Below are 7,903 nucleotides of genomic sequence, written 5' to 3'. Positions count from 1 at the left end.
GAAAGGAGTATTGAGGGAGAGAGAGATTTAAAGTGACTGGGAGGAAGAGACATGTGCGGAGAGGGAAGGGAGGGGGAGAGACTAGAGATTTAAGGAGAGAGATGGGAAGGGAGATTCTCATTTCAGTGAGACAGAAGAAACTTAAAGGTGACTTGAGCTTTGAAGAAAAGGACGGAAGGCAGGGAATTAAGGAGGAAAGAGACAATTTGCTTAGTTAGGGGAGAGGCAGAGTCTGCTTCTCTTCTCCCACTGGCCTGACAGTAGCCTACAGAATCCCACTCTCCCTTTTGGATACCACAGATCGTTTAGGATCTGTCCACTGTTAAAGGGGCTCATGGGGCACACTAACTGGGCCCGTCTCCACTCCCTTCCTACTCGGTACAGTGTGCATTTGGTCTGCATGCTATCCGTGGCCCCCAGAGCAGTGCAGGGTGAGCCTACAAACACCATGGCTCCCTTTCTGTCCCAGAGCTCACAGGCGGCCTGAGCAGTGCTGAGTGAGCAAGCAAACACCGTGGCTCCTGTTCTGTCCCGGAGCTCACAGGCGGCCTGCACAGGGAGCCTTTGCTGCTTGCCGCTGAATCGTCTCACCCGGACTATGTCAGATATATAGGCGGAAAGTCACCCTGCAGACCACTGGAGTAGAGCTGCAAGCGAGTCACAGGATGCCCTGGGGACTCCTGAGGGTGTTCAAGCTGGAGAGGCCTTGACTGGAATTGGCCTCTTGCTCTTTAGCGCCACCTGGAGGCCAGGTAGAGTTCATGGCGGGAATGGGGTGGTGATGGAGGGGCATAGGAGAATAGGGAAGTTGGTGGAGGGGTAGGGTGCGGGGCTGGATGTTGGAGTGAGATGGGGGAAGGAGATGGGTGGTGGTGATAGGTAGTGGGTGGGGTGGAGAAAGTAGTTGGGGTTTGTAGTAATATGGGGCGGCGGCTAGCTTTACCCGAAATAATTACACGGACACTGTATTCTTTTAAACACTGCTTGACCCATCTCTATCTAGCCTCTTCTAGGCTAATTCTCACATATTAATTTAGCCCATTTCTAATCATCTGTGTAGCACCGGTCTTACCGGGAAGATTCTAGCCTAAGTCCATCCTGGGTCGGAGCTTCAGAGCTTCATCGCGTGTGTCTGCCCAGGAGCCGGGAGCGTGGCGGATGTCTGCTCCCGAGAGGAGCGCTGTGGAGTCTGACCTCACTTCCTCTTCCTCTTCCTCCCAGCGTTCTGTTCTGTTTATCCACCCACCTAAGGGTGGGCCTATCAAATGGGCCTAGCAGTTTCTTTATTGCTTAGCCAAAGAAATCAACAGATTGATATGACACTCCCACATCAGGGGTTGGGGGTGTTTGGGGATGGTGGTAGGTAGGGTGAGTGGGTGGGGGCTGTGGGAGTGTGAAGTGCACTGAGGTTGTGGGGTGTGGCGTGTGGGAGTCTGGGAAGATGGCTAGCTACTTGTACCATCTCCTCAGTCTCAGATGACCTTATCTTAGGGAACAATGTGGGAGGGGGTGAGAAGGCGGAGCATGTAGCTCAGTTAGTACAATGCTTGTCCACCCTGTGAGGAGCTCTGGGTTCAACCCCCAGTCCTAAAGGTGCTTCAGAGAGTTCCATTGTAGGATACACCCACTGAGACCCACTGTGTCCCGTTCACCCACATCTGCTTCCTCTGCCTTCTATTCTTCCACACATTTGCAGCCTGCAGTAGCTACTGATCACTCAGGGCCACACACTGGGGAATATACACCCACGCAGGGCCAAACTGGTACTCCGGAGGTGCCACGAACTGTTGGCTGCTATTGTTATTATCACAGGGACAACCTTTTGCTAAAGGCTTCTTCTCAGCCAAGTTCTGAGTATGCCAACAGGGCTGAGTTTTCTGACCCCAGCAAAAGCGTTAGTCAGGTCACCATTATCATCATTATTGTTGTTGTTATTTTATTGTTATTATTATGCATTCTTTTGCTGTTGCTTTTACATTTGTTTCTATTTTACTTTATGTGTATGGGTGTTTTGCCTGTGTGTGTGAGAAGGTTTGTGCCAGTGCCTGCGAGGTCAGAAGAGGTCATCAGATCCCCTAAAGCTGGAGTTAAAGGCTGTAGTGAGCCACCATGTGAGGCTGGGAATTGAACCCTGGTGCTACGGAAGAGCAGCCAGTGCTCTTGACCACTGAGCCATCTCTCCAGCCTCTTGTTTTTGTTTTGAGACACTTTCATTCTATAGCATAGGCTGGTCTGGAACTCACTTTGTGGTCCAGGATAGAATCAAACGCAGGAGAGTGCCCTGTCTCGGACCCATGAGGTGTGCTGAGTGGGCACCACCACTAACAGCCCCGTCGCTGTAGGTGCGGACTTTCTCAGGCGTTTCTTACAATAGCAGAGACCTAACACATGTAACAGAGTCAAGCTCGGTGTGCGTTATACCAAACATCACATCACTAAAGCTAATTTCCTGTCTCTTGTTACTGCTTTCTTTTTAGCAGTGTTCTGTAATTGTGTGTATGTGAGTGTCCGTGCACATGACTGCGGAGGCTCACAGGGTTGGCTTCCTGGGGAGCTGGAGTCCTCGGCAGGTGTGAGCTGTTTCATGTGCTGGGAGCTGAGCTCAGGTCCTCTGCAAGAGCAGCAAGGGGTTTCAATCCCGGAGTCTTCTCTCCAGTCCACTTTTACTTCTTAAGATGTGGCCTCCAGAGGAGCTTGCAGGTTGGTGAAGGCATCGAGGTGCTGAAATGGGTCTACATGCTGGGCGCCTTCCGTCCCGGCCTGGCATGGCTCTCCCAAGCGGCTATGCTGCCGTTCTTTCCTTGTAGCTGAGTTCAGCCGGCTGCAACAAGGCTACAAAAACATTTATCCTGAAGCCAAATGAGTGATCACAGCCCTAGAACATAAATTTATATTATTCCAAACTCCATGTTAACAGGGGAGCTGTTTTCATGAAGTTTTTATAGTAACAGAACAAAGCAATCCATAAATCAAGATGCTGCGAAACACATTGGTGGGGCTAACAGGAAGGCAGTTTACAGCGAAGATGCTGCAAACCCATTGGTGGGGCTATCAGGAAGGCAGTTTACAGCGAAGATGCTGCAAACCCATTGGTGGGGCTATCAGGAAGGCAGTTTACAGCGAAGATGCTGCAAACCCATTGGTGGGGCTATCAGGAAGGCAGTTTACAGCGAAGATGTGCGCTTAGGCTCGGCGCAGAAGGTGCCTTGGCCGGCTGGGTCCACGGTGTACCAGAGAGATTGGTCTCGTGTAGGAGGTTTATTGGGGTGGGGGAAGTGGAAGGCCATCTCAGAGTGGGGACACGAGAGAGACAGACAACAGAGAGAGTGGAAGACAGGAAGACCCAGGACAAGGGGGCTTTCCAGGCAGGGCGACTATCCCAGTTGTAGCTGCTGAGTCCCCAAGGGCAGGCCGGGAGAGCGACTGATTTCTACCAGGCGGGAAAGCTCAAAATCTCCTCTACAGGCCTCAAAAGACATCAGATGCCGCCCTGCCTTTCCGTTGGTGGAGAGCAGGGTTTCGCTCAGTTAACAGCTCAATCACCAAAGGTTTTATCTGTCAGTCGCCGGATATTAGGTCACACAGAGGAGTGGCTATTTAGGGGGCCCAAGGTAAGCTGTAATTCGGCCCCGGACCTGCATCAGTCCAACCTTCCCAGGATCACTGAAGTTCTGATTAACCAGCAGGTTCACTGGAAGCTACACTTCCTTCTGGAATCTTTCAGAATGTGGAATTTCCACAGTAGCTACTTCAAAGCTATGGAGGGCTTGTGGAGCCTCCTTCCCTTCTCTTCTGTGGGTGTGATATCTAGCAGACAGGTTGAGTGAACCTCAGCAACCCTGAGCTTGAAAGCTATCTAAAAATAAAGATGGAACCAAAGAGCTAGAGAAAGCTTGGGCCCTTAACGACAGAGATAGCAGCTCTGTCTCCTGCCCGTGGAAGGTATCAGATTAAGGGAGAGATAAGCACTCATCAAAAGGGCACCGGAAATTAATGGGCAATTGCTTACTTAGTTAATTGAATATAAATTTTATAGCATAATAGAAACATTCATTTTATAATTTGTGTGTGCGCGTGCACGCCCATGGTTACCTGTAAATACTTGTGGGTGGGTGTCCTAGGAGGCCAGGAGAGGGGTCTGGCCCCTTGGAGCTGGAGTTACCTGCACTTGTGAGCCGTCCAGTGTGCCTTTTAACCACTGAGCCATCCCTGTCGCCATGTAATGTGATTTTTAAACGTAGCAATTAGATTCTTTAAAGCCACATTTAAGACCTATGCTGTATAGACATATAAACAGTGTTGGAGCCAGGCCTGACGGTGTGTGCCTATAATCCCAGCATGTGGGTGAAGTGGGCGGTTTGAGTGGGATTACCTGACGGTAATATCAGTGTTTTAGTCAGGGTTTCTACCGCTGTGATAAAACACGGACCAAGTAAGCTGGCCACGACAGGGCTCATTCTACTTAAAATTCCGCAGCACAGTCTGTCCCTGAAGAAGTCAGGGCAGGAACTCAGAGCAAACCGGAAGCAGAGGCCCTGGAGGAAGGCTGCTTACAGGCTTGCTCAGCCTGTTATACCAGCCAGGACCACCTGCCCTGGGTGCCATCACCCCCAGTGGGCTGGGCCCTCTCATGTCAATCATTAATCAAGAAAACACACCACAGACTTGCCCATAGGCCAGTTTGGTGGAGGCTTTTTTTTTTTTTCCGCAATTGAGGTTCCTCTTCCCAGGTGACTTGAACTTGCATCAAGCACATTCAGCCTGGCCTCTAGAGCCAAGTTCAGCCACCCGACCCTGGGAAGTCAATTAAAACAGTCGAGCTGAGAGAGGAAGACAGGGAAAGGAGACATATTCACTATCGCCGCATCAAGAAGAGGACAAACGGCCCAGTGGCCCCTCTGAGCCAGGAGGACCATGAATTAAAGGATTTGGAGGCTAACCTGAGCTATACAGAGCAAGGTGGGATGTGGAGACAGCAATAGTAAGGACGTTGTTGTTATGGGGAGTGCTCAGAGATTCCACCCAGACACAGTTCACAGCGGCCGAGAGTCTGTTCCCGCTGGATGGGACTGCACTCAGGTATCAGGTCTTGAGCACAGGGTTTTGGAAATACAGAAATCGTGTCCCAGCGTGCGTCTACTCGGCAGCTTCAGGGGCAGGGGCCTTCACGTAAGCAAGCAGTTTGATGGAAGCTAAGAGAAGTGGTTAGCTGGAGGTTTGCACAAGGAGGAAGTTTGACCAAAGCTAAGGTAACTTGGTTAGGACATCTTGGCCTCTGTTTCCCCAAATAGATTTGGATAATTCTCTCTGGGATTCACCCTCAGGGAGATCAAATTCTAATGAAACCTGGAATGACCTCAGCAAGAACACAAGATGGCAGACCCTTTGCACTTTTAAAAGATAAGTGGCTTCTATTTTTATTTCTAAGTGTGTGTCTCCTAGGGAAGCCTTTGCTCCAGGACACTGGAGCCTGGAATCCCTGCTCTCTGAACTCAGACTTTGAGAGCTAAAACTGATTTACTGTGCTTAAGAGAGCTATGAAACAAAATGCCTCTACCCTGTAGGCCCCACTTGCCCAAGGACAGACTGCTGGGGTCTGTTCTCACGGTAGATGACAGATCACGTGGGTTTGCCTCTGTAAACAAGCTTGGTTGTTCCCGCCGCAAGGGATGTGCTTTGTCACACGTAGGAGGGAGGGAGGTATGTAGGCAGAAAATACATCAGGATGCATGCTTGTCCCTGATTGGATGAAGGCGGGAGGGAGCTACCTAGCCTTGTGGGTTTTGCCTTTATAAACCTCTGACTAAGGTAACTTGGTGCCGCGTTCTCCGCATCCTGGGTGTGGACTCGGCCAGTGTCCATCGTCCTGGCCAGTATTCAATAAAGCTCGCTTCAAACTGGCTAAGACATTGTGACAGTGGTCAGCCAGCGGGATTAACCATGTGCCCTGATGTTAAGGTTAAGCCCCCTTTCCCTTTTCCCGTCTCTGTTAGCACAGAGCCGAAAACCCGGGCATGACTTCCTGCCACTCTGGATTTGCTCTGCTCTCCCTGCCTAACTCTAAAAGGCGTGGCCGTCTGTTTTCTTTTCCATGTCCCGTCTCCGGCATCTTCTATAGAGATTTACAGCTTGTCTGTGTTAGAATCCAAACCAGATTCCTTTGGGCCCTGAGAGCTGTGGGGGCCCCTCCCTCTACCAGCCTTACCCTGGCAGAGACCCCACTAAGAGAAAAGTCTGTAGATCTCTACCTGACAGATTTTGGGGTGCCTGGATTTCTCACCGTGTGAGTTTGTAGACTCTGGCACACCAAAGGGTGACAGGTGCCTACCAGGGGCTTGATGACACACACCCCTTCCTTCCCTTCCCTGCCATTTGATGGGGATCCAGAAACAGCCAAGTATCTCCTCTTCCTCTGAGATCCCCGGTCCAGTTTCCTGTGCCTGATCCTCCTCAGAGGCCCCACCTACTGCAGTCTGTGGTTCTGGGGCCTCAACCTCTAGCAGGCCCCACGCTATGTCTGTCTGTCCATGGCACTGAAAACTCTTCTAACACCCCCAATAATCTACCTCAGTGTCCCCCTGGAAATCTGTTTGAGTCATTCTGTTGTTTTCTCTCAAATGCTAATAAAACTCTCATTGTCTGCTGAGTTTTTAAAATTATTTTTTTCATGAGACTAAGAACTGAAAAGGAAAGCCTGGGGACCCCAGCAGCACCAGGGTAGCTTCAAGCATAGTGATAGAGAATGTTCAAGAAAGCCCCGCTTTTGGACTGGGGCTTCAAGAGAATCAGTCAGGAACTAACTGGCTCCGGGGCAGGAGATGAAAGAAGTGCACACCGCACAGTTAGAAGCTTGTTCTGTGTTTTATAGGTTTCTTAAGACAACGAAACTGTATCACTGAGCCAGGCAGGCTGCAGGGATGGGTCATTCTTCTCCATAAGCACTCAGGGAATGGCACTGTTCACACTCAGGGAATGGCACTGTTCACACACAGGGAATGGCACTGTTCACACTCAGGGAATGGCACTGTTCACACTCAGGGAATGGCACTGTTCACACTCAGGGAATGGCACTGTTCACACTCAGGGAATGGCACTGTTCACACTCAGGGAATGGCACTCTGTTCACACTCAGGGAATGGCACTCTGTTCACACTCAGAGAATGGCACTGTTCACACTCAGGGAATGGCACTCTGTTCACACTCAGGGAATGGCACTGTTCACACTCAGGGAATGGCACTGTTCACACACAGGGAATGGCACTGTTCACACTCAGGGAATGGCACTCTGTTCACACTCAGGGAATGGCACTCTGTTCACACTCAGGGAATGGCACTCTGTTCACACTCAGGGAATGGCACTCTGTTCACACTCAGGGAATGGCACTGTTCACACTCAGGGAATGGCACTGTTCACACTCAGGGAATGGCACTGTTCACACTCAGGGAATGGCACTCTGTTCACACTCAGGGAATGGCACTGTTCACACTCAGGGAATGGCACTGTTCACACTCAGGGAATGGCACTCTGTTCACACTCAGGGAATGGCACTCTGTTCACACTCAGGGAATGGCACTCTGTTCACACTCAGGGAATGGCACTGTTCACACTCAGGGAATGGCACTGTTCACACTCAGGGAATGGCACTGTTCACACTCAGGGAATGGCACTCTGTTCACACTCAGGGAATGGCACTGTTCACACTCAGGGAATGGCACTGTTCACACTCAGGGAATGGCACTCTGTTCACACTCAGGGAATGGCACTCTGTTCACACTCAGGGAATGGCACTCTGTTCACACTCAGGGAATGGCACTCTGTTCACACTCAGGGAATGGCACTGTTCACACTCAGGGAATGGCACTGTTCACACTCAGGGAATGGCACTGTTCACACTCAGGGAAT

This window comes from Microtus pennsylvanicus, chromosome 18, assembly GCF_037038515.1.
Source record: "Microtus pennsylvanicus isolate mMicPen1 chromosome 18, mMicPen1.hap1, whole genome shotgun sequence".
Lineage (NCBI taxonomy): Eukaryota > Metazoa > Chordata > Mammalia > Rodentia > Cricetidae > Microtus > Microtus pennsylvanicus.
This window is presented reverse-complemented; position numbering follows the sequence as displayed.